The 24,030-nt window shown below is 36.9% G+C and overlaps 1 long non-coding RNA gene across 2 annotated transcripts in view; it reads left to right on the plus strand.

The window, feature by feature from the left end:
* The window catches only part of LOC147371301 (uncharacterized), a 190,861-nt gene extending 170,852 nt beyond the window's left edge, over window positions 1–20,009 (plus strand). For both annotated transcript variants that reach the window (XR_015163433.1, XR_015163434.1), the window contains one exon: window positions 19,610–20,009. This is a non-coding gene — a long non-coding RNA (uncharacterized LOC147371301). The remainder of the gene's footprint in view (window positions 1–19,609) is intronic.
* The last annotated feature ends 4,021 nt before the right edge of the window (window positions 20,010–24,030 follow it).

The following is a 24,030-nucleotide window of genomic DNA, read 5'->3' on the forward strand; positions in this document are numbered from 1 at the left end:
ATCAGATGACCATTATATCTACTACTGGGGGCAGGAATCCCTCAGAAGAAATGGAATAGCCATCATGGTCAACAAAAGAGTCCAAAATGCAGTACTTGGATGCAATCTCAAAAACGACAGAATGATCTCTGTTCATTTCCAAGGCAAACCATTCAATATCAGAGTAATCCAAGTCCATGCCCCAACCAGTAATGCTGAAGAAGCTGAGTTGAACGGTTCTATGAAGACCTACAAGACCTTTTAGAACTAACACCCAAAAAAGGTATCCTTTTCATTATAGGGGACTGGAATGCAAAAGTAGGAAGTCAAGAAACACCTGGAGTAACAGGCAAATTTGGCCTTGGAACAGAATGAAGCAGGGCAAAGACTAATAGAGTTCTGCCAAGAAAATGCACTGGTCATAACAAACACCCTCTTCCAACAATACAAGAGAAGACTCTACACATGGACATCACCAGATGGTCAACACTGAAATCAGATTGATTATATTCTTTGCAGCCAAAGATGGAGAAGCTCTATACAGTCAGCAAAAACAAGACCAGGAGCTGACTGTGGCTCAGACCATGAACTCCTTATTGCCAAATTCAGACTTAAACTGAAGAAAGTAGGGAAAACCACTAGACCATTCAGGTATGACCTAAGTCAAATCCCTTATGATTAAACAGTGGAAGTGAGAAATAGATTTAGGGGCCTAGATCTGATAGATATAGTGCCTGATGAACTATGGAATGAGGTTCGTGACATTGTACAGGAGACAGGGATCAAGATCATCCCCATGGAAAAGAAATGCAAAAAAGCAAAATGGCTGTTTGAGGAGGCCTTACAAATAGCTGTGAAAAGAAGAGAAGCGAAAAGCAAAGGAGAAAAGGAAAGATATGAACATCGGAATGCAGAGTTCCAAAGAATAGCAAGAAGAGATAAGAAAGCCTTCTTCAGTGACCAATGCAAAGAAATAGAGGAAAGCAACAGAATGGGAAAGACTAGAGATCTCTTCAAGAAAATCAGAGATACCAAAGGAACATTTCATGCAAAGATGGGCTTGATAAAGGACAGAAATGGTATGGACCTAACAGAAGCAGAAGATACTACGAAGAGATGGCAAGAGTACACAGAACTGTACCAAAAAGATCTTCACGACCCAGATAATCACAATGGTGTGATCACTGACCTAGAGCCAGACATCCTGGAATGTGAAGTCAAGTGGGCCTTAGAAAGCATCACTATGAACAAAGCTAGTGGAAGTGATGGAATTCCAGTTGAGCTATTCCAAATCCTGAAAGATGATGCTGTGAAAGTGCTGCACTCAATATGCCAGCAAATTTGGAAAACTCAGCAGTGGCCACAGGACTGGAAAAGGGCAGTTTTCATTCCAATCCCAAGAAAGGCAATGCCAAAGAATGTTCAAACTACCGCACAATTGCACTCATCTCACACGCTAGTAAATTAATGCTCAAAATTCCTCAAGCCAGGCTTCAGCAATATGTGAACCGTGAACTTCCTGATATTCAAGCTGGTTTTAGAAAAGGAAAAGGAACCAGAGATCAAATTGCCAACATCCGCTGGATCATGGAAAAAGCAAGAGAGTTACAGAAAAACATCTATTTCTGCGTTATTGACTATGCCAAAGCCTTTGACTGTGTGGATCACAATAAACTGTGGAAAATTCTGAAAGAGATGGGAATACCAGACCACCTGATCTGCCTCTTGAGAAATTTGTATGCAGGTCAGGAAGCAACAGTTAGAACTGGACATGGAACAACAGACTGGTTCCAAATAGGAAAAGGAGTACGTCAAGGCTGTATATTGTCACCCTGCTTATTTAACTTAGATGCAGAGTACATCATGAGAAACGCTGGGCTGGATGAAGCACAAGCTGGGATGAAGATTGCCGGGAGAAATATCAATAACCTCAGATATGCAGATGACAGCACCCCTATGGCAGAAAGGGAAGAAGAACTAAAGAGCCTCTTGATGAAAGTGAAAGTGGAGAGTGAAAAAGTTGGCTTAAAGCTCAACATTCAGTAAACGAAGATTATGGCATCCAGTCCCATCACTTCATGGAAAATAGATGGGGAAACAGTGGAAACGGTGTCAGACTTTATTTTTATGGGCTCCAAAATCACTGCAGATGGTGACTGCAGCCATGAAATTAAAAGACACTTACTCCTTGGAAGGAAAGTTATGACCAACCTAGATAGCATATTCAAAAGCAGAGACATTATTTTGCCAACAAAGGTTCATCTAGTCAAGGCTATGTTTTTTCCTGTGGTCATGTATGGATGTGAGAGTTGGACTGTGAAGAAGGCTGAGCACCGAAGAATTGATGCTTTTGAACTGTGGTGTTGGAGAAGACTCTTGAGAGTCCCTTGAACTGCAAGGAGATCCAACCAGTCCATTCTGAAGGAGATCAGCCCTGGGATTTCTTTGGAAGGAATGATGCTAAAGCTGAAATTCCAGTACTTTGGCCACCTCTTGCGAAGAGTTGACTCATTGGAAAAGACTCTGATGCTGGGAGGGATTGGGGGCAAGAGGAGAAGGGGACGACAGAGGATGAGATGGCTGGATGGCATCACTGACTCGATGGACGTGAGTCTCAGTGAAGTCTGGGAGTTGGTGATGGACAGGGAGGCCTGGCGTGTTGCATTTCATGGGGTCGCAAAGAGTCGAACACGACTGAGCGACTGATCTGATCTGATCTGATCTGATGTTTCCGTGTGTGTGTATATATACTTGTATATTTAGGATGCTGGGACCCCAAGTTCAATCCCTGGGTTGGAAAAATTCCTTGAAGAAGGGAGTGGACAGCCACTCTAGCATTCCTGCCTGTCGAATTCCGTGGACAGAGGATCCTGGTAGGCTACAGTCCATGGGGTTGCAAAGAGTAGGACAGGACTGAGCGACCAACACTTTCACTTTCACTTTTTAAAATGCCAAGTTTGAATCTTTTAGTGGTCTGAAGTGTAATCCTCTCATGGAGTAGCTCTGTGTTTGTAGAATTGTTCTAGCCTTACTATTTAGTCAAGTAACATAATGCATTTTATCTATGTCCTACCTCATCCAACATGTGCAGCCTTATTTGGTTGCGCATGAATATGGAGAGACTTACCTGAAAGGCCTATCTCTTTTCTGAAAGCTTTTAACTTGTAAGAATATATTATTTTTTTGAGAATATATTATTATACAACTTATTTGGTGAACATGCTACTTAGTCTTTTATTTATCTTCATCTGTATCCACTAAAGTATGTGTGTGTATTTACAAACTATGATAAAAAAGACACTTGCTAAATACTAGGCAGTCTTCTAGGTGCTTTATGTATGCTACCTCATTTAATTAATTCCTGTCACAGGCATATGATTTAAGTACAAATTGCTGTTCTACAGAGGAGAAAATTTTGGCACAGAAAGGTAAAGCCATTTACCCAAAGACATATGGTGCTGCTGCTGCTAAGTCGCTTCAGTCGTGTCCGACTCTATGCGACTGCATACACAGCAGGCCATCAGGCTCCCCCATTCCTGGGATTCTCTAGGCAAGAACACTGGAGTGGGTTGCCATTTCCCTCTCCAAGGCATACATGCATGCTAAGTTGCTTCAGTTGTTTCCGACTCTGTGCGGCCCTATGGACAGCAGCCGACCAGGCTCCTCTTCAAGGGATTCTCTAGGCAAGAATACCGGAGTGGGTTGCCAGTTCCTTCTCCCCCAAAACACATAGCTAGATATATAAAATAGATAGGCAGTGAGGATATAGTGTATAGCACACTGAACCATAGATACCAACTTTTAATAACCCACAATGGAGTATAATCTGCAAGCGTGTTGTTCTCAGTCACTTAGTTGTGTCCGGCTCTTTGTGACCCCATGGACTGCAGCATGCCAGGCCTCCCTGTCCTTGACTGTCTCCCGGAGTTTGCTTAAACTCATGTCCATTGAGTCAGTGATGGCATCTAACACTCTAATTTCTGTTATCGCCTTCTCCTCCTGCTCTCAGTTTTTCCCAACATCATGGTCTTTTCAAATGAATTGGCTGTTTGCATCAGAATCTCTTTGCAGAGCACCTGAAGCCAACACAACATTACAAATTACAACTCTACTTCAGTTTTTAAAAATTAATTTATTTATTTTAATTGGAGGCTATTTACTTTACAATACTGAATAGTGGTTGCCATACATTGACATGAATCAGCCATGAGTATACATGTGTCCCCCATCCTGAACCCCCCACCTGACTCCCTCCCCATTCCATCCCTCAGGGTCATCCCAGTGCTCCAGCCCTGAGCACCCTGTCTCATGCATCAAACCTGGACTGGGGATCTATTTCACATACGGTAATATACAGGTTTCAGTGCTATTCTCTTGAATCATCCCACCCTCTCCTTCTCCCACAGAGTCCAGAAGTCTGTTCTTTAACTCTGTGTCTCTTCTGCTGTCTCGCATATAGGGTCATTGTTACCATCTTTCTAAATTTCATATATATGCATTAATATACTGTATTGGTGTTTTTCTTTCTGACTTACTTCACTCTGTATAACAGGCTCCAGTTTTATCCACCTCATTAGAACTGATTCAAATGCATTCTTTTTAATAGCCGAGTAATATTCCATTGTGTATGTGTACCACAACTTTCTTATCCATTCATGTGCTGATGGACATCTAGGTTGCTTCCATGTCCTGGATATTGTAAACAGTGCTGTGATGAACATTGGGGTACACATGTCTCTTTCAGTTCTGGTTTCCTTGGTGTGTATGCCCAGCAAGTAGGATTGCTGGGTTGTATGCCAGTTCTATTTCCAGTTTTTTTAAGGAATCTCCACACCGTTCTCCATAGTGGCTGTGCTAGTTTGCATTCCCACCAACAGTATAAGAGAGTTCCCTCTCCAGCATTTATTGTTTGTAGACTTTTTGATGGCAGCCATTCTGACTGGTGTGAAATGGTACCTCATTGTGGTTTTGATGTGCATTTCTCTGATAATGAGTGATGTTGAGCATCTTTTCATGTGTTTGTTAGCCATTTGTTTATCTTCTTTGGAGAAATGTCTGTTTAGTTCTTTGGCCCATTTTTGATTGGGTCTTTTATTTTTCTAGTATTGAGCTGTAGGAGCTGTTAGTATATTTTTGAGATTAATTCTTTGTCAGTTGCTTCATTTGCTATTATTTTCTCCCATTCTGAAGAATGTCTTTCACTTTGCTTATAGTTTCCTTTGTTGTGCAAAAGCTTTTAAGTTTAATTGGGTCCCATTTGTTTATTTTGCTTTTATTTCCATTACTCTGGGACGTGGGTCATAGAGGATCCTGCTGTGATTTATATCAGAGTATGATTTGCCTATGTTTTCCTCTAGAAGTTTTATGGTTTCTGGTCTTATATGTAGATCTTTAATCCATTTTGAGTTTATTTTTGTGTATAGTGTTAGAAAGTGTATGAGTTTCATTCTTTTACAAGTTGTTGACGAGTTTTCCCAGCAGCACTTGTTAAAGAGATTGTCTTTTCTCCATTGTATATTCTTGCCTCCTTCATCAAAGATAAGGTATCCATAGGTTAGTGAATTTATCTCTGGGTTTTCTATTTTGTTCCATTGATCTTTATTTCTGTCTTTGTGCCAGTACCATACTGTCTTGATAACTGTTTCTTTGTAGTATAGTCTGAAGTCAGGCAGGTTGATTTCTCCAATTCCATTCTTCTTTCTCAAGATTGCTTTGGCTATTTGAGATTTTTTGTATTTGTATACAAATGGTGAAATTATTTGTTGTAGTTCTGTGAAAAATACCATTGGTAACTTGATAGGGATTCCACTGAATTTATAGATTGCTTTGGGTAGTATACTCATTTTCACTATATTGATTCTTTTGATCCATGAACATGGTTTATTTCTCCATCTATTTGTGTCATCTTTAATTTCTTTCATCAGTGTTTTATATTTTTCTATACATAGGTCTTTTGTTTCTTTAGGCAGATTTATTCCTAAATATTATATTCTTTTCATTGCAATGGTGGATGGAATTGTTTCCTTAATTTCTTTTTCTGTTTTCTCTTTGTTAGTGTATAGGAATGCAAGGGATTTCTGTGTATTAATTTTATATCCTGCAACTTTACTATATTCATTGATTAGCTCTAGTAATTTTCTTGTGGAGTCTTTAGGGTTTTCTATGTAGAGGATCTTGTCATCTGCAAACAGTGAGAGTTTTACTTCTTCTTTTCCAATCTATATTCCTTTTATTTCTTTTTCTTCTCTGATTGTTGTGGTTAAAACTTCTAAAACTATGTTGAACAGTAGTGGTGAGAGTGGGCACCCTTGTTTTGTTCCTAACTTTGGGAAAATGCTTTCAATTTTTCACCATTGAGGACAATGTTTGCTGTGGGTTTATTATATATGGCTTTTATTATGTTGAGGTATGCTCTTTCTATGCCTGCTTTCTGGAGGGTTTTTATCATAAATGGATGTTGAATTTTGTCAAAAGCTTTCTCTGCATCTATTAAGATAATCATATGCTTTTTATCTTTCAATTTGTTAATGTGGTGTATCACATTGATTGATTTGCAAATATTGAAGAATCCTTGCATCCCTGGGATAAAGCCCACTTGGTCATGATGTATGTTCTTTTTAATATGTTGCTGCATTCTGTTTGCTAGAATTTTGTTGAGGATTTTTACATCTATGTTCATCAGTGATATTGGCCTGTAGTTGTGTGTGTGTGTGTGTGGCATCTTTGGTTTTTATATTAGGGTGACGGTGGCCTTATAGAATGAGTTTGGCAGTTTACCTTCCTCTGCAATTTTCTGGAAGAGTTTGAGTAGGTTAGGTGTTAGCTCTTCTCTAAATTTTTGGTAGAATTCACGTGTGAAGCTATCTGGTCCTGGGCTTTTGTTTGTTGGAAGATTTTTATTACAGTTTTGATTTCCGTGATCGTGTTGGGTCTGTTAAGATTTTCTATTTATTCCTGGTTCAGTTTTGGAAAGTTATACTTTTCTTAGTATTTGTCCATTTCTTCCAAGTTGTCCATTTTATTGGCATATAGTCACTGACAGTAGTCTCTTGTGATCCTTTGTATTTCTGTGTTGTCTGTTATGACTTCTCCATTTTCATTTCTAATTTTGTTGATTTGATTCTTCTCCCTTTGTTTCTTCATGAGTCTGGCTAATGGTTTGTCTATTTTATTTATCTTCTCAAAAAACCAGCTTTTAGTTTTGTTGATTTTTGCTATAGTCTCCTTTGTTTCTTTTTCATTTATTTTTGTCCTAATTTCTTAATATTTCTTTCCTTCTACTAATCCTGGGGTTCTTCATTTCTTCTTTTTCTAGTTGGTTTAGGTGTAAAGCTATGTTATTTATTTAATTTTTATCCTATTTCTTGAGGTAAGCTTGTATTGCTATGAACCTTCCCCTTAGCACTGCTTTTACTGAATCCCATAGGTTTTGGGTTGTTGTGTTTTCATTTTCATTTGTTTCTATGCATATTTTGATTTCTTTTTTGATTTCTTCTGTGAGTTGTTGCTTATTCAGAAGTGTGTTGTTTAGCCTCCATATGTTTGGATTTTTAATATTTCTTTGCCTGTAGTTGACATCTAATCTTACTGCATTGTGATCAGAAAAGATGCTTAAAATGATTTCAATTTTTTTGAATTTATCAATTTTTTTTGAAAAGGACACATAGCTAATAAGTGGTTGAGTCAGGAATGAAACCCAAGCTGCATATTGGAAAGAATAATTGGATAAAGTGTTCTCCTATTCTAGATTTTCATCTCTTTCTACATTGTTCAGAATTTTTGATGACAATTATGAGAGATCAACTTCAAAAAGATTAAGAATAGAAGAAATTTATGATAAGAAAGTATAGGATAGAGATTTTTTATGAACCTGAAGGTAGGAAAGCTCTCAAGCTTTGAAAAGAATTACAGTTCACTGGCTGACCTTTAGAAATCCTGTAGTTTATTTATGAATACCTGTTGTAAGTTCTTGACTTCTATTGTTTGTGGAAGACAGTTGGTTTACATCTGCTAATTCGCGTGAACTTAGTTTTCATATTTGTAATCTCAGGAGAGAGAAACTCAGAGAGAGAAGTTTGGGTCAAATACACAATTAGAGCTTAACAAATCTTGAACAGAGAGCTAAAGTTTTAGAACATAAACAGGATTCCCTAGTTGCTTCCCTTTCCTGGTTTTAGGAGTTGAATTAAAGGATCGTAATGAGTTAGGCTGATACTACAGTGGTAGTTACGTGCTCCATCACTTTGCAGTGTGTCAAGAAGAACTCTGTGTCTCAGACCTTATAAGAGGTACAGTATTAATTTCATATTTACTCTGACTCCTCTGAAACCCGTTTTCTTCACTGTATTTATGTCCTAATCTTTTATCATAGTTACTTTCTAAACATTGTTCATAATCTCTTCCAGAATTACCTGTGATTACTTTGAATCATATGTCTGCATTCTGTTGGTAGTATGTTTAGATCTGAATATGCTGCTATTCTTAATTTTAGTAAGGTACTATTTATCCCAATATCTACAAGACTCGTAAATACTACAATTGACTTAGCTTTTAGAATATTACTTATTATATTGTTCTGAACAGATATACATATACTAGAGCTACAACTCACCAGGTGGTACCATTTAAACTTATCAAACTAAAGCCAAGGCATAATAAAAATCATTGAGTGTGTGTGTTTGTCTTTAGTGGGTACCCACATCTCTTAGGGTCTTGCAGATTTGCATAGGTTTTAAAACATGAGAATCAACTGAAATGAATGTAATCATCTACTACAATGTCTATTTGAGAACAGTTATAAAAGTTTGAGGTTTTCATGACTGTGTGTGTGTACTAAGTTGCTTCAGCCATGTCCAACCCTTTGTGACCCTATGGACTCATCTATCCTTGGGATTCTCCAGGCAAGAATACTGCAGTGAGTTGCCATTTCCCAAGAGTTCTATTGTTATAATTTGCTTGGCACACTAGTTATCTAGACTATGAAAAGGTTCCTACTGTCTCCTTGAGTCGGCTCTCTGTTTAACAGGAGCTGGCAATCTGCATGCAGCTTGAGCTAGGGAGACTCCTGAAAGGACATTCAAGGACACCTTTTGCTAATCTCCATTCCCTCAGTTTCCTAAAGATTCAGTCCCCTTCCCCACATCTTTCTTAGCAAATGATTTTATTCACAGCTTTCCTGAGGAGATGAAACTTACCTAGCATGATTGCACCATCTTTAGTCTGTGTTCTCACTCTCATTACTTCCTGTATCTGCTGAGACTTCACTCCATCAAATATTCTAAACTTACTCTTTTTTCCTTTTGTTGAATAACATGAATAGATTCCACCTGTTATAAAAGATACTCCCTAATGGTGACATATCTTGACTTACTGTGGTGATCAATTTGAAATGTATAGAAATATCAAATCAATATGTTGTCTAGTAGGAACTAATGTAGTATTGTAGGTCAACTGTACTTCAGAAACAAACTCCTGGAAAAAGAGATCAGGTCTGTCTTACTTTCGAAGCAGGGATAGGGTGGAGAGGCTATCAAGGGAGGAGAAATTGGGTGATTGAATGAAGGCAGTCAAAAGGTACAAACTTCCAGTTGTAAGATAAATAAGTACTAGGGATATAATGTGTAACATGATAAATATAATTAGCACAGCTGTATGTTACCTATGAACATCAAAAGAGTAAATCCTGAGTTCTGGTGGTGGTTTAGTCACTAAGTCTCATGCAAATCTTGTGACTCCATGGACTATAACCCTCCAGGCTCCTCTGCAGTGGGATTTCCCAGGCAAGAATACTGGGGTGGGTTGCTATTTCCTTCTCTAGAGGATCTTCCTGCTCCAGGAATTAAGCCCACTTTTCCTGCATTGCAAGCAAATTCTATACTACTGAGCTACCAGGGAAGCTCTTAAGAGTTCTCATCACAAGAAAAAAATATTACTTACTTTTCAGTTCCTTTAATTTTGTACCTCTATGAGATGATGGCTATTCACCAATTCACTGTGACAATAACTACATGACATCTGTAAATCAGATTGTTATGCTGTGTACCTATAACAATATACAGTAACTTATACAGTGCTGTATTTCAGGTATGTCTCAGTAAGACTGGAAGTAAGTAAATATATAAATAAGATGTTCCCATCTGACCTCTTAAGTTGCTACTCTACCTTACCCCTTCCCTTCTTCATCAGATGCTCTAGTGTAAATAACTTCACTTAGCTGCCCCTTCTTCCTCACTACCTGCATTTTAATTGGGCCCTTACAATCCAGCTTTTACACACTTTACTTTAAATTTTTTTTAAACCAGATAACTAACTACTATCGTAATTTTCCAGTGCTTAGTACATATATACAGAGAAGGCAATGGCACCCCACTCCAGTACTCTTGCCTGGAAAATCCCATGGATGGCAGAGCCTGGTAGGCTGCAGTCCATGGGGTCGCTAAGAGTCGGACATAACTGAGTGACTTCCCTTTCATTTTTCACTTTCATGCATTGGAGAAGGAAATGGCAACCCACTCCAGTGTTCTTGCCTAGAGAATCCCAGGGACAGGGGGGCCTGGTGGGCTTCCGTTTATGGGGTTGCAGAGTTGGACATGACTGAAGTGACTTAGCAGCAGCAGCAGCAGCAGTACATATATAAGGTGCTTCAAAATTTTATAAGAATTTAATTTTAGAAAAAAATGAGTGTCAAGGATCTTTAAAAATGTGTTGAAAATAAGATTATTACTAGATTAACTTAATTACAACATATTGTAAAATAACATCCAATAAGAAATAAAATTTTCTGCCTACATTGTAGGTGTATTATCATAATAAACACTTATAAATACAAATAACTGAAAATGAATCTAATGAAAACAAGGAATATTGGTACATAGCAGAGTTGTAATACATAAATTAAAAAAAAACCCAAGAGGCTTAACAATTTTCCACTGAGTCCCTTGCAAGCCCTTGTTAACTGCAGCTGTTTCTTTCAATCCCCTATTGAACTTGAACTTACTAATTGTTTCTTGATAAATTAAACTGCCAAAACCATGACTGTTAAAGTACAGGAACAATTTCTCCCTCTTTAAAACAAATTTTGACCCACTATTCCTGAAACTAGCTGAACTTCAGATGACTCCATTACTAAAAAGCTGTAAAAATTCTACCTTTTTTTCCCCCAAAAGATAATCTGTGGCCTTCTGAATAAAAGCTTATAATTACTAGTGATATGTTTGATTTTTTTCCCTACAAACTGTAAGTTGTTTTATGTATCTTCTGTGGAGTCATAACAGAGGTGAGAAGAGGATCTGTGGTTTTGGTGTCATATCTAAGAAATCATTGCCTAGATCATTGTCAAGAGACTTTTATTCTATATTTTCTTGTAGGAGTCTTACAGTTTCAGATCATACATTTAAGCCTTCAATCCATTTTGAATTGATTTTTATGTATGCTGTAATATAAGGGTTTGGTTTAATTTTTTGGATGTAGATATCCAATTATTTCAACACCATTTATTGGAGAAGCTACACTTTGCCCATTGTGTCTTCTTGATATCCTTCTCTGAATTCAGTTGATCATATATGCATGGGGTTGTTTCTGGGCTCTTATCTGTTCCATCAGTCTATGTCTTTCTGTAAATGCCAGTGCCATACTGTTTTGATTACTTTAACTTGTTACTATAGTTTGAAGTGGGGAAAAATGATGCCCCCAACTGTATTCTTCTTACTCAAAGTTACTTTGGCTCTTCATGCTATTTGTGGTTCCATGTAAATTTTAGGATTCTTTTATCTGTTTCTCTAAAAATGTGCCATGGGATCCTAATAGAGATTGTATTCAATCTGTAGATTTCTTTGTGTAGTATCAACATTTTAACAATGTTTCTCCTAACCCACAAACATGGCATGTCTATTTATTTGTGCCTGCTTTCATATGTGTTTTACAGTTTTCAATGTACAAATCTTTCACCTCCTTATTTAAACTTATGCCCAAGTAGTCTATCTTTTGGAGAAGGCAATGGCACCCCACTCCAGTACTCTTGCCTGGAAAATCCCGTGAATGGAGGAGCCTGGTAGGCTGCAGTCCATGGGGTTGCGAAGAGTTGGACACGACTGAGTGACTTCACTTTCACTTTTCACTTTCATGCATTGGAGAAATAAATGGCAACCCACTCCAGTGTTCTTGCCTGGAGCGTCCCAGGGATGGGGGAGCCTGGTGGGCTGCTGTCTGTGGGGTCGCACAGAGTCGGACGCGACTGAAGCAACTTAGCAGCAGCAGCAGCAGTCTATCTTTTGATCCTATTTTAAATGGAATTTTTTACATAATTTTCTTTTTGGATTGTTCATTGTTAGTGTATAAAAATATAGCTTATTTTTGTGTGCTGATTTTATATCCTGAAACTTTTCTGAATATTTATTAGTTCTAGTAGTTTTTTGTTGGAGTATTTGACTTTTTCTACATGTAAAGTTATTTCATCTTAAAACATATAAATTCACTTCATCCTTTTGATTTGGGTGCTTATTGTTTTTTCTTGCCTAATTGCTCTAGATAGGGCTTCCAATATTACGTCGAAAGAATGGCAAGAATGGGCATTTTGCCTGTTACAGATCACAGAGGAAAACCTTTGTTTTTGACTACTGGGTATTACAACAACTGTGGGGTTTTCATATACAGACTTCATTGTGTTGAAGTAAGATCCTTCTATACATAATCGAGAGTTTTTATCATGAAAGGGTGTTGAATTTCATTAGTTTAGTTTTCTACGTTTATTGATATGGCAAGTGATTTTTATTCTTCATTCTGTTCATGTGGTATGTATCACATGGATTAGTTGGTAAATAAATTTTGACAATTTAATTATATTTTGTTTTGGTGTAGAACTCTTTAGATCCAGTATCTTGGAAAATTTTTGGGTTTCATGTATCTGGATGTCCATTTTGTCCTCCTTAGATTTGGGAAATTTTTAGCCATTGTTTTCTTTAAATAAGCTTCTTATTGCTTTGTCTTTCTTTTCTCCTTCTAGAACTCCCATGATGTGATTCTCTTTGATGGTATTCTATAGGTTCTGTGGGCTTTATTACTTTTTTCTCTTTTTATTTATGTCTCCCTGACTAGACAATTTAAAATAACTTGCCTTTGAGTTTGCTATTTCTTTCTTCTTGTTGATAGACTTTGCTCTAATGATCTCTATTGAATATTTCAGTGCAGTCACTGTATGCTTCAGATTGAGAATCTTTGTTTCTTGTTTGTATGGCTGCTACCTTTTGAACTACTCATTTTTTAAGGTATTGATTTTATGGTTTCATTTACTGTTTGTTTTTTTGTGTGTGTTCACTAAGCTTCATTAAGATGACTAGTTGAATTTTTATCATATAATGTGTTCTTTTTTCCTGTAAGTTCAGTTCCTAGAGCTTTATTTTGTTTCTTTGGTGGTGACATGTTTCTCTCCCTTTTCATGATCCACGTAGCTTGCATTGTCATTTGTACATTTGAGGAAGTACTCATCTCTTTCGATCTTAACCCTGAGTTTGGAAGGTAAATTTCTTCATCAGTTAACCCAGCCTGAGACTTTGGGCAGGCCAACTGGAGGAGTCCGTGAGTGGGTGGGCCTGGTGCTAGGGTCCATGAGTGGTTTGAGGTTTTTATAATTTGAAATGTACTAAATTCTATTGCCTTTTATTTTACTCTAATAGTTATCTTGAGGTCCTTTTCTGAGAATACAAAGTATCTACAACATCTTCCTACGTGAAGGTAGTGGAAAAGGAATATGATTTATTTTTTCTTAAAATTATTTTTATTGTCAACATTTGATACAGGTAAAAGTATACATACAAAATATTTGATATGTATATATCTTTATTTAAGATATTATCTACTCAGGTATATAGGAAAAATAGAATTTGTTGATCAACTTTGAATACAATCTCACAAGTTACATCATGGAATTACTTAAACTGCACGTACAAATCTGGGTTCTAAGAATCAGACAAATAAAAAAATAGAGTTCATAAATTTGGCTACTTTTAACTCTTTGCAATTATGAAATAAGGCAAATGGTTGGGAATTTTGTATATCACTACATTTATTTAATTTTTTAAATGTAACAAACCTACCTATCAAGTGTATGAACAACTCATGATCTTTCTTGGCATCCCACAGCTTTTGTTTGAATTCCTATTCCTGAAAAATAGTCAGTGACTTTGTGGAAAAGTAGCACAAAGAATATATTGGAATATGTTTTTGCCTGAACTTGTTTTTGGTAGGAGTCTTTAGGAGATGTCCCTTGCATCCCAGAAGAATGCATAGAAATACTTTGCATGTGTCTGATGATAAAATGAAACATGGTCTGCTATATAGGGCAAGCAATAAAAAGATGGTCGTAAAATGTTGTTTTTCTTCCTTCAAAGATACATTTTTTAATTTAAGTTCATTGTTGATTTTCATTATGTTTGTGTATCATGTTGGAGATTTCTTTATAAGCCTACTTCCATACATTTAAAGCTTTACAAGAGGATTCCAATTCAATTCCAATATTTTAAAATACAGTTATGTGCTCTGCTATATTAGTAATACATTTGTTGATTGCAGAATTACTCAAATACAATTCAAAAACATAAATATTACTCAGGTAGCTGGAAAATATCTGTATTAATAAGATTGTCAATCTCACACTAGTAAAAAATATATTGACAATATATTTATTTCACAGTATATTTATATCTTTATTTCACTGTTAATTGTTAATTAGTTGAAGGCAATGAGAACCTTTGGGTAAATCCTAAAGCCCTGTAAGTCCCCATAAGTTACAGAAGGCAAAAGAAAGGGGGAAATGAGGTTCCTGGCTTCCATGTTACCTCCTATAACACTTTGAAACACCTTACTCCAATTATTATGTCTTTGGGGAAAATCTAATCAAAACTCAACCTCCTCAATTTTAGGGTGAAAATAAAAGAGTCTAAAGTACTAATAAGAAGTTGTTCTGTCTTCCAACTAACTATTTTGCTTAGATTTGTTTTAGATATTATGTGCATATTATAGGTATTAAGTAAATAGGTATTTGATTTTTGAGAGAGTTGAACTTTATTATATTCTCTATTTACTCTTAAATTCTTTTGAGAAGAAAACTTGAAATTTTCTTCTTTTGCTTCCTGAAGGAATTTATCTCCTGTGAGTCTTGGGACAACATCCTGATGCTCACCACTTTTACTTCCTTACCATTAGATAAATGGTTGAGGCCAGTAGAGGCAAAACCTTACATTTCATCATTACTTGCTTCCTGGTTAAATTTGGGACAACTTAACTATTCATGATTTGTTTTTTTTTAAATTGGAATATAATTGCTTTCCAATGTTGTTAGTTTCTGCCATACAACCCAGGGACTCAGCTGTATGTATGCATATATTCCCTCCCTGTTTGGTCGCCTTCCAGCACACCCCAGTCTGCCCCTCTAGGTCATCACAGAGCACCAAGCTGAGCTCCCTGTGCTATACAACAGCTTCCTGCTAGCAATTTTACACATGACAGTGTGTATATATGTCTATGTTACTCTCTTAGCTCATCCCATAGTTTCTTAATTTCAAAGGAGACAATTTCTTTTTAGTATATAGGAATCATCATTTAAAACATCAATCAGGTAAAATTAGTGTAAAATATAAACATTTAAACTCTTTGGATCGTGCATTCCAAGTTTAAAAGCTATATGCTTCAGCTGGATCAGCTGGGGCTAACTGTTTCATATGACTCGTCTGTATACAACTGGCCCTTGAACAACATGGGTTTGAACTGTGCAGGTCCACTTAGACGTAGTGTTGCTTTTTTTTTTTTTTCAATAAATCGGAACTACAGTACTACACAATGTGGTTGGTTGAATCTGTGGATGCTGAACTGAGGGTCAAAGGATCAAGTTATAGGACTATTTTTGCAAGGGAATTGGGACCCCTAACCCTTGTGTTGTTCAGGGGTCAATTATACTTTACATGGAACAAATTGTTTTTCTTAGTACAGAACTTCACAAAGTGTTTTCTTCCTCCAACAGGAAAGAAAGAGGTCATTAAAATGTTCATAACAAGTTGGCTCAATTTAATTGATTAATATTGTTTACAAGTTAACTTCTATCCTTGTTGTATTAATCATAAAGCTCTTATTAAACTCCACAAGGGAACAGTATAAATTTTGATATTTATATGAAACATGAACTTAATGAACAAGATTTCAGCTTTGCTGTATTCAAGTAATCATTTTCTTAATGTAAATAAATGACAAGCACTTCTATAGATCTTAAAGAATAAAAGTCATTACAGATCATCCCTGATACAAAACTTTCTAAGTTGTTCCCTAAAATATTTCCCACAGAAGTATCTTTCTCTTACTAGCCTTAGGTCAAACCAACATACTTATTTTGAAATAAAGCCAAGGATTTCTAGGACATTTGGGGAATCATTATTAAGATAAATATACTAATTGTGTAGGGGAAAATGTAAGTGACTTGATATAATTTACATAGAAAATGAATGTGGGACCTTATCATTATGCACAAACTAGTTTTGCTTTTAAAAAGATACAAATAATGAGAGGCAGTTGAATGAAAACAGTCGAATTGTGTACTGGCAGCTCTAACTGAAAGGGAGATTAAAATAGGGCACATGTACAAAGTTTACATTTTATGTAAGAAGAAAGAGAGGATTCCTCCTTTTTCAACACCTAAATGTGTTTGGCCCAAGGCAAGGCAAGAGAATTATACACATGGACTTTTTCCCTCATAAACAAAGGTCTTGCGCTTTCACCTCTATGGCAGTTTTCTAGGCTATGTTTTTATTGTTTCTGCATTGGAAAAGAAAGATTTCTGTTGTAGCTCTGAAAGCAGGAGAATCATTTTTCTTGCCACAAGCATACTCTATTATCAATTTGGTGTAAGGCTTGGGGAAACTGAAGTGGTCACTTCTTAGTGCAGAGGGGAGAAAGTTCTAAGTCTGCATGAATAAACACTGTTTTCAACATTTATAGAGATCATCAATAATTCATAAATCTTCAGGCGATATTTGAATCAGAAATGGATGTTTTCGTCTTCTTCCACTGTGTTACTTGAGTTGGATATTTTCAGAATGGCTCATGTCATTAACTCTCTATTCATCAAATCATTGTCCTTAAGAAGCTGTCCTCTAATAGAAATGTCACTTTGTTTCTCTATTCCCTTAGATGAGCCATTATTGCAGCTAATCAGCAAGTGAGTACTACATGTCTTTTCTACACCAGATAAACTCTAGGTATGAATCCCAAATAATACCTTTTAATATATAGGGGAGACAATACAAAAGATCCTGAAGCAGTTGGCAAAAATGTAAGATAGTCTATTCACATTATGCAAGTTCTATCTATTTTTAAGTACTGTATTATAAGATATAAATGTATGACTATATGTTACAAAATCAAAATCAGGGCCCACATACCAATAAATTATTTTTGGTTTGGGTGGTAGAAGCTGTCTGAGAAAGGTACTGTAAGTGCTCAATAATGGAATTTTCAGGCTATTTTAATGACTTATGGGGATAGCAGATATTTGCAATTAGTTTTGTCCCTAAAAACCTGATATATAAACATACTATGGATATTCAAATATAACAAAGAATAATGAAAATCAGAACCTGACTATTCAGGTTTTATATTCATTGGCCATCATAAAAGATGTTTTTCTCATTTGTCCTGTGTTGTGAAAACTTTATCATGAATCAGTGTTTGAGAAGCTGGTATTGGAAGTAGTCCAGTAAGACTCTATAGAGGATTTCTCAAGCAAATTGGATTTTGGTGGACAGAGGAAGGATCAGAAGACATTTCAGGATGGGGGATGAAATGTTTGAGGAAATAGAGTGCGGGAAGAATCTAGCTCCTTTGTAGAACCATTTACGTAAAAAGTACATATTGTTGATTAGTGAGCATGAGGAATCATCGTGAAATGAATTAGGAGCATGCATCTTGGAAAACCAAAGTTTAGGCGTGGTGGATTACCTGGCTTGTTTATACATTCCTGCTGCAGCAAAGCATAGAATCAAATGTAAGAAGATTATGATGTTTTGCATTCCTTCAAAAGTTATGTTAAGGATATATTGCTGTATTTCATGATGACTATACTTTGATACTGTTCTAAAATTTGAGTTCCTTTTCTGATCACCTGAAATACATCAAACCAACTTCTTTACCTTCTCTTTTTCTTACTGCTTGTCATCTCCTACCCTATTTGTCTTTCTCTGTTTATCTCTCTCTCCACATACAAACGCATATGTATACACATATAGAGCAATCAATTAAACTTGACTAAATATAAGAAAATCAGTCACTTTCACTGTATTTCTTTTATTTTTCTATGATACTATAATTTTTGCCCTGAATAATAGAACAAACAAACAAAACAGTCCCACTAAATATTGGAAGGATCTTCCCAGGTGGCTCTGGATAAAGAACCTGCCTGCCAATGCAGGAAACACAGGAGAATCTCCTGAAGGAGGTCCTGGCAACCCACTCCAGTATTCTGGCCTGCAGAATCCCATAGACAGAGGAGCCCCATGGGCTATAGTCCATAGGGTTGGAAAGAGTCAGGCATGACTGAGGCAACTAAGCATGCAATTATTGGAAAAAGGTGTAAGGAGATGAATATATGTGAAGTAAAAATTACTTGATAATCACTGATCTGGTGTCTCACATGCACACATCCATTTAATCTTCTAATCAGCCGCAGTAAGAAAAAAATTATCTCCGTGATACAAATAAGAGTATAAAAAAATCAAAAAAGTTAGTCAGTTTACCGAAGAGTACTCTGCAAGTATCTGTCAGAGGCTGGACTTGAACCCAGATCTGTCTGGCTCCAAAACCCTTGTTCACTTCCCTGGCCAGCTTTTTGCTTGGGAAAAAAAAAATACTACCACCACAAGGTTCAATAGCTGTGAGATTAGAATTTCATTAATCTGTTTGAAATAATTCAGTTGTGGACCATGAAATAGTTACTTCTAAATTGTTTCAATGGGGGGAAAAAAGCCCACAGCAACTGATTAAAGCCTTATTTATTTATCAGAAGCAATCACCCCTGTGATGCTCATCACCCCTGTTTGTAGTTAACAGAGAAAATAAACTACAGGCAGTTTTTCTGATAATAAAAAGTAAAAGCAAAGATCTGGTAGAAAAAAAAAAGTAAACAAGATAGAATGGGTCTTCTTCTCTTTATGACTCTCTTCTATCCATTTTCTTACTTCTAATTCCATTGTTATCTGAATAGAGGAGAACAGAAAAATCACAGAGAAATAACATGCTGAACTTTAACCACGGTACCCTGCTCAGTGAATTTCCTGTATAATCAATGCCTTCCTCATCTGCTTTATCCCTGTCTATGTATCATTACTCCTAACTACCTGAGCGTTTATTGAGGAAAAGGAAAAACAGGTAAGCTTTTCTCGGTTCTTTTGTTCTATGCAGTAATTTTCATTCTTGCATCATTCACCTACCCCAATTACTTCCACTGCTTTTGTTAGAGAAATAATATCTGCTAGCATTTGTTCAGCTCTTAATTACATGTGAGGCCCTGCTTCAAGTACCTTACACAGGTAGCTGCCTTGTTCCTCGTACTTAACCCTATAAGGGTCGTATTCTTTTGTCATCCGTTTTACAGATGGCGCTGCTGCTGCTGCTAAGTCGCTTCAGTTGTGTCCGCTCTGTGCAACCCCGTAGACGGCAGCCCACCAGGCTCCTCTGCCCCTGGGATTCTCCAGACAAGAACACCGGAGTGGGTTGCCATTTCCTTCTCCAATGCATGAAAGTGAAAAGTGAAAGTGAACTCGCTCAGTCGTGCCCGACTCTTAGTGACCCCACTAAGCCTACCAGGCTCCTCCGTCCGTGGGATTTTCCGGGCAAGAGGACTGGAGTGGGGTGCCATGTACAGATGCAGAGCCGGAGGCATAAACTGGTTGTGGAGCAGGAGTTTGATCCTGGGCACTCTGACTTCAGAGGCCAAATGCTTAAACCCTTCATTGTTACTGTACAATCTAAATAAACTTCACCTGCCTCATTTCTATTATTGGTGATATGTGTACAGTATTTCCTGGGCTTTCCAACTGGTGCTAGTGGTTAAGAACTGCCTGCCAATGCAGGAGACATAAGAGACTCGGGTTCGATCCCTGGGTCAGGAAAATCCCCTGTAGAGGGCATAGCAACCCACTCCAGTATTCTTGCCTGGAGAATGCCATGGACAGAGGAGCCTGGCGGGCTACCATCCATGGAATCGCAAAGAGTCGGACACAACTGAGCATGCACGCACATGCGTGTACAGTATTTCCTAACTTTCAGAATTATCAGGATTAAATTAGATAACTTATTAACTAATTAATTTAGTTAATGGTGCCTGACACAAAGCATTTATTATATGTTTAGTTTACTCATGTTATTGTACTTATATAATTATATATTAGGCTTAATTATATATTAATAAGTAAAGTATAAATAATAGATTTATTATCTTCACTATCATTGTGACATGCCTGTTTCCTTATATTACAGATACAGGATATAATTTGGTATTCATTTTTGTGCTCAAGGTACATAGTCCACTATGTAAAATATAGCAGCTAGTTAACACATGTTAATTGAAACAATTAGAAATGTACAAATTAGCCAGTGTCATGTATTTTTAAAGATAGTTTCAAAATTATTTATACTTTACATACATATTATGAAGTCTTATGGAATGAAAGAATTTGATGCTCCATATAATTTCTTAAGATGAGATATACTGTATGTCCTTTAATTAGGGGTAAAAATGGTAAATTCGGTTCATTAAATGAAAAAATGCTAAATATTGAAGAGTATATAACAATGTTCTGGTAATGGTTCCTATCAATGTAATAGGCCTCCTAAGAGTGCAATGTGTAGGAGCTCTCACAAATACAAAGCCTAGATGTTTATTTCACAGTGATTACAAAGTAAGATTTGGTTTATCCTCTTGAAGCTAAATAGCAGTAATGTACTTCCTGAGAGTATTTTAATTTAAAGGGAAGGTACTGTCAGTTGATGGAATAGATTTTTAAACCTGATATGTTGGTAGTTTAACATTTAGCATCTAGAAATATAAATGTCAAACACTTGCAGTATTGTAATTATCTTATAGTATCACATATTACTGACAATGTTGTGAAGAAGTGAGAGTCTTATCAATTTGTGTATTTAGAGCAAAATCAATGAAAAAGGTCTGGGGCCTATGAAAGAGATCAGTGTGGTGGCACAGTACTGAAACTAGTAAGTGAATTCAGAAGCACCTGAGTTTTTGCCTTTCTTTTTACTTTTTCCACCTCATTCACAGTCTCATTCAAGTGTGAAATTTCTCTTTGTTATCCCTTTTCCTCCCATCACTCATTGTTGTTCAATTGCTAAGTTGTGTCCCACTCTTTGCAACCCCATGGACTGCAGCACACCAGACTTCCCTGTCCTTCACTATCTCCCAGAGTTTGCTCAAACTCGTGTCCAGTGAGTTGGTGATGCCATCCAACCATCTCATCCTCTGTTGCCCCCTTCTCCTCCTGCCCTCAATCTTTCCCAGCATCAGAGTCTTTTCCAGTGAGTCAGTTCTTCGAATCAGGTGGCTGAAGTGTTAGAGTTTCAGATTCAGCATCAGTCCTTCCAATGAATATTCAGGGTTGATTTCCTTTAGGATTGACTGGTTTGATCTCCTTTTTCATAATTCTGTTGCTTTCTCAAATGTTCTAGAGTGGTAGTGACATATATACATTTGTATAGTCACTTAACAGATGTTTATTGAATGCCCACTAATGGATGGATTTTAGGGGTGAGACATTCAAGGGTTAAAATCTTGACTGGATAACAGAGCAGCTGAGTGATTTTTTTCCTAATTATCTAATTACCAATTTCCTAATCTCCATAATGAGGTTTCCCCAGTGGCTCAGCCGTAAAGAATCTGCCTGCAATGCAGGAGACAGGAGATGTGAGTTTGATCATTGGGTTGGGAAGGTCCCCTGGAGAAGGGCATGGCATGGCAACCCATTGCAGTATTCTTGTCAGTAGAATCCCTTGGACAGAGGGGCCTGGTGGGCTATAGTCCAGGGGGTTGCAAAGAGTTGGACATGACTGAAGCAACTTAGCACAAATGCATGCTCAATCTCTGTAATGGATAAAGTGAAATCAGACACCCAAGGTTGTTGTGAGAAAGAAAATATTGCCACATGTGGCACATACATACATACAAACATACATTTTTATGATGGAATATTACTCAACAATTAAAAATGAAATAGTGCCATTTGCAGCAATGTGGGTGAATCTAGAGATTGTCATATTATGTGAAGTAAGCCTGATAGAGAAAAATATCTTATGATATCACTTACATGTGGCATCTGAAATATGACACAAATGAAATTATTTACACAGCAGAAATAGACCCATGGACATAGAAATTTATGGTTACCAAAAGGGAGGCAGAGGGGAGGATAAATTAGGAGTTTGAGATTAACATATGCACACTGCTATATGTCAAATAGATAATCTACAAGAAGCTACTATGTAGCACAGGGAACTATACACAATATTTTATAGTAACTTAGAGAAAAATCTGAAAAAGAACATATATATATATAATCACCTTGCTGTACACTTGAAACCAATACAGCGTTGTAAAGCACTATACTTCAATAAAAAAATATTGAGCACATGTGAACAAGGCTACTTGAAATCAACCTTGGAATGGTAGAAAATACACAATAGATGTGGAAGGATGCATTCTTTAAGCTGTACAGAACAATTCAAATATTTGAAGGAAGAGAAGTAGAGGTATCTACCCATTTTCTAGGGAAGTGTGACTTCCTACTTGAAATCACTGTTGATGATCTAAGTCAGAGATTACATAAGTAGGAGAAAGCTCAGAAATAAAATTAAGGAGTACATTTTCTAGGGAAAATTAGATATTTATAAGAATCAGGATATGTCAATAAGGTTTTAGGGAAAGAGAGATTGTGGAGTAGTATTAAGAACATGTCTCTTATACAAGGTGAGAGCGAACATGGCACTGTAGCTGGGCTTCCCTGATGGCTCAGTTGGTAAAGAATCCGCCTGCAATGCAGGAGACCCGGTTCGATTCCTGGGTCAAGAAGATCCACTGGAGAAGGGATAGGCTACCCACTCCAGTATTCTTGGGCTTCCCTTGTGGCTCAGCTGGTAAAGAGTCTGCCTGCCATGTGGAAGACCTGGGTTGGGAAGATCCCCTGGAGAAGAGAAAAGCTACCTACCCCAGTATTCTGACCTGGAGAATTCCATGGACTGTATATCCACGAGGTTGCAAAGAACGGGATAGGACTGAGCGAATTTTACTTTCACTTTTGGCACTGTAGTGAGTACATGGTGTGTTCCTACAATTAAGATGAGACTGCTAAATCTCATCTTAATTCAGTTAATCCATTTCATATTTGTGTGAAAGGCTGACTCCATCAAGAGTAGAGTCGGGGTGCAAAGAGAAGGCTTTCTTTGTAAAGGGCACAAGAACATCTAGGATTAAAAACACTCATCAAAGTCAAAAGTGATTCCTGAAGCTGACTATTATTTGTCTTTTATTATATTCAGCATCCATTTTATAACTGACCTCATAGACACCTTTTATGAAAAATAATTATCACAAACATGCCTGACTCTTTCTTCCTTCTTTCAACTCTCTGCCCCCTCTCTGTCTCTCTATTTCTCTCAAATATTTTGTCATGAACACTGGCATGTACAACAATCAGTAATTCTCCAGTGGATATTTGAACAATTTTAGTACTTTGGACAAAACAGTGTGATATGTACTCATCTACTTTAAAGTAAACTTTAAGGAATGTATGAAACTCCAGGAGACATACATAGAGACTTAATTCACAGCTATTAAAAATCTATTTATAGTTAATTACATCTTTTAATGTAAATTGCCCTTTCTGTCTGAAAGCACAGGAATATGTCAATAAGGCATACTAATAAATCCTGAGTGCCCAGAAAAAATCTTATGTTTTCCCCTCCCCCCCAAACTGTGTTTAGACTGATCAGGAATATATTATTCATGCA

This window comes from Bos grunniens, chromosome 5 (assembly GCF_055505025.1).
Source record: "Bos grunniens cultivar Pamir isolate PY7600 chromosome 5, Bosgru_T2T1.0, whole genome shotgun sequence".
NCBI lineage: Eukaryota > Metazoa > Chordata > Mammalia > Artiodactyla > Bovidae > Bos > Bos grunniens.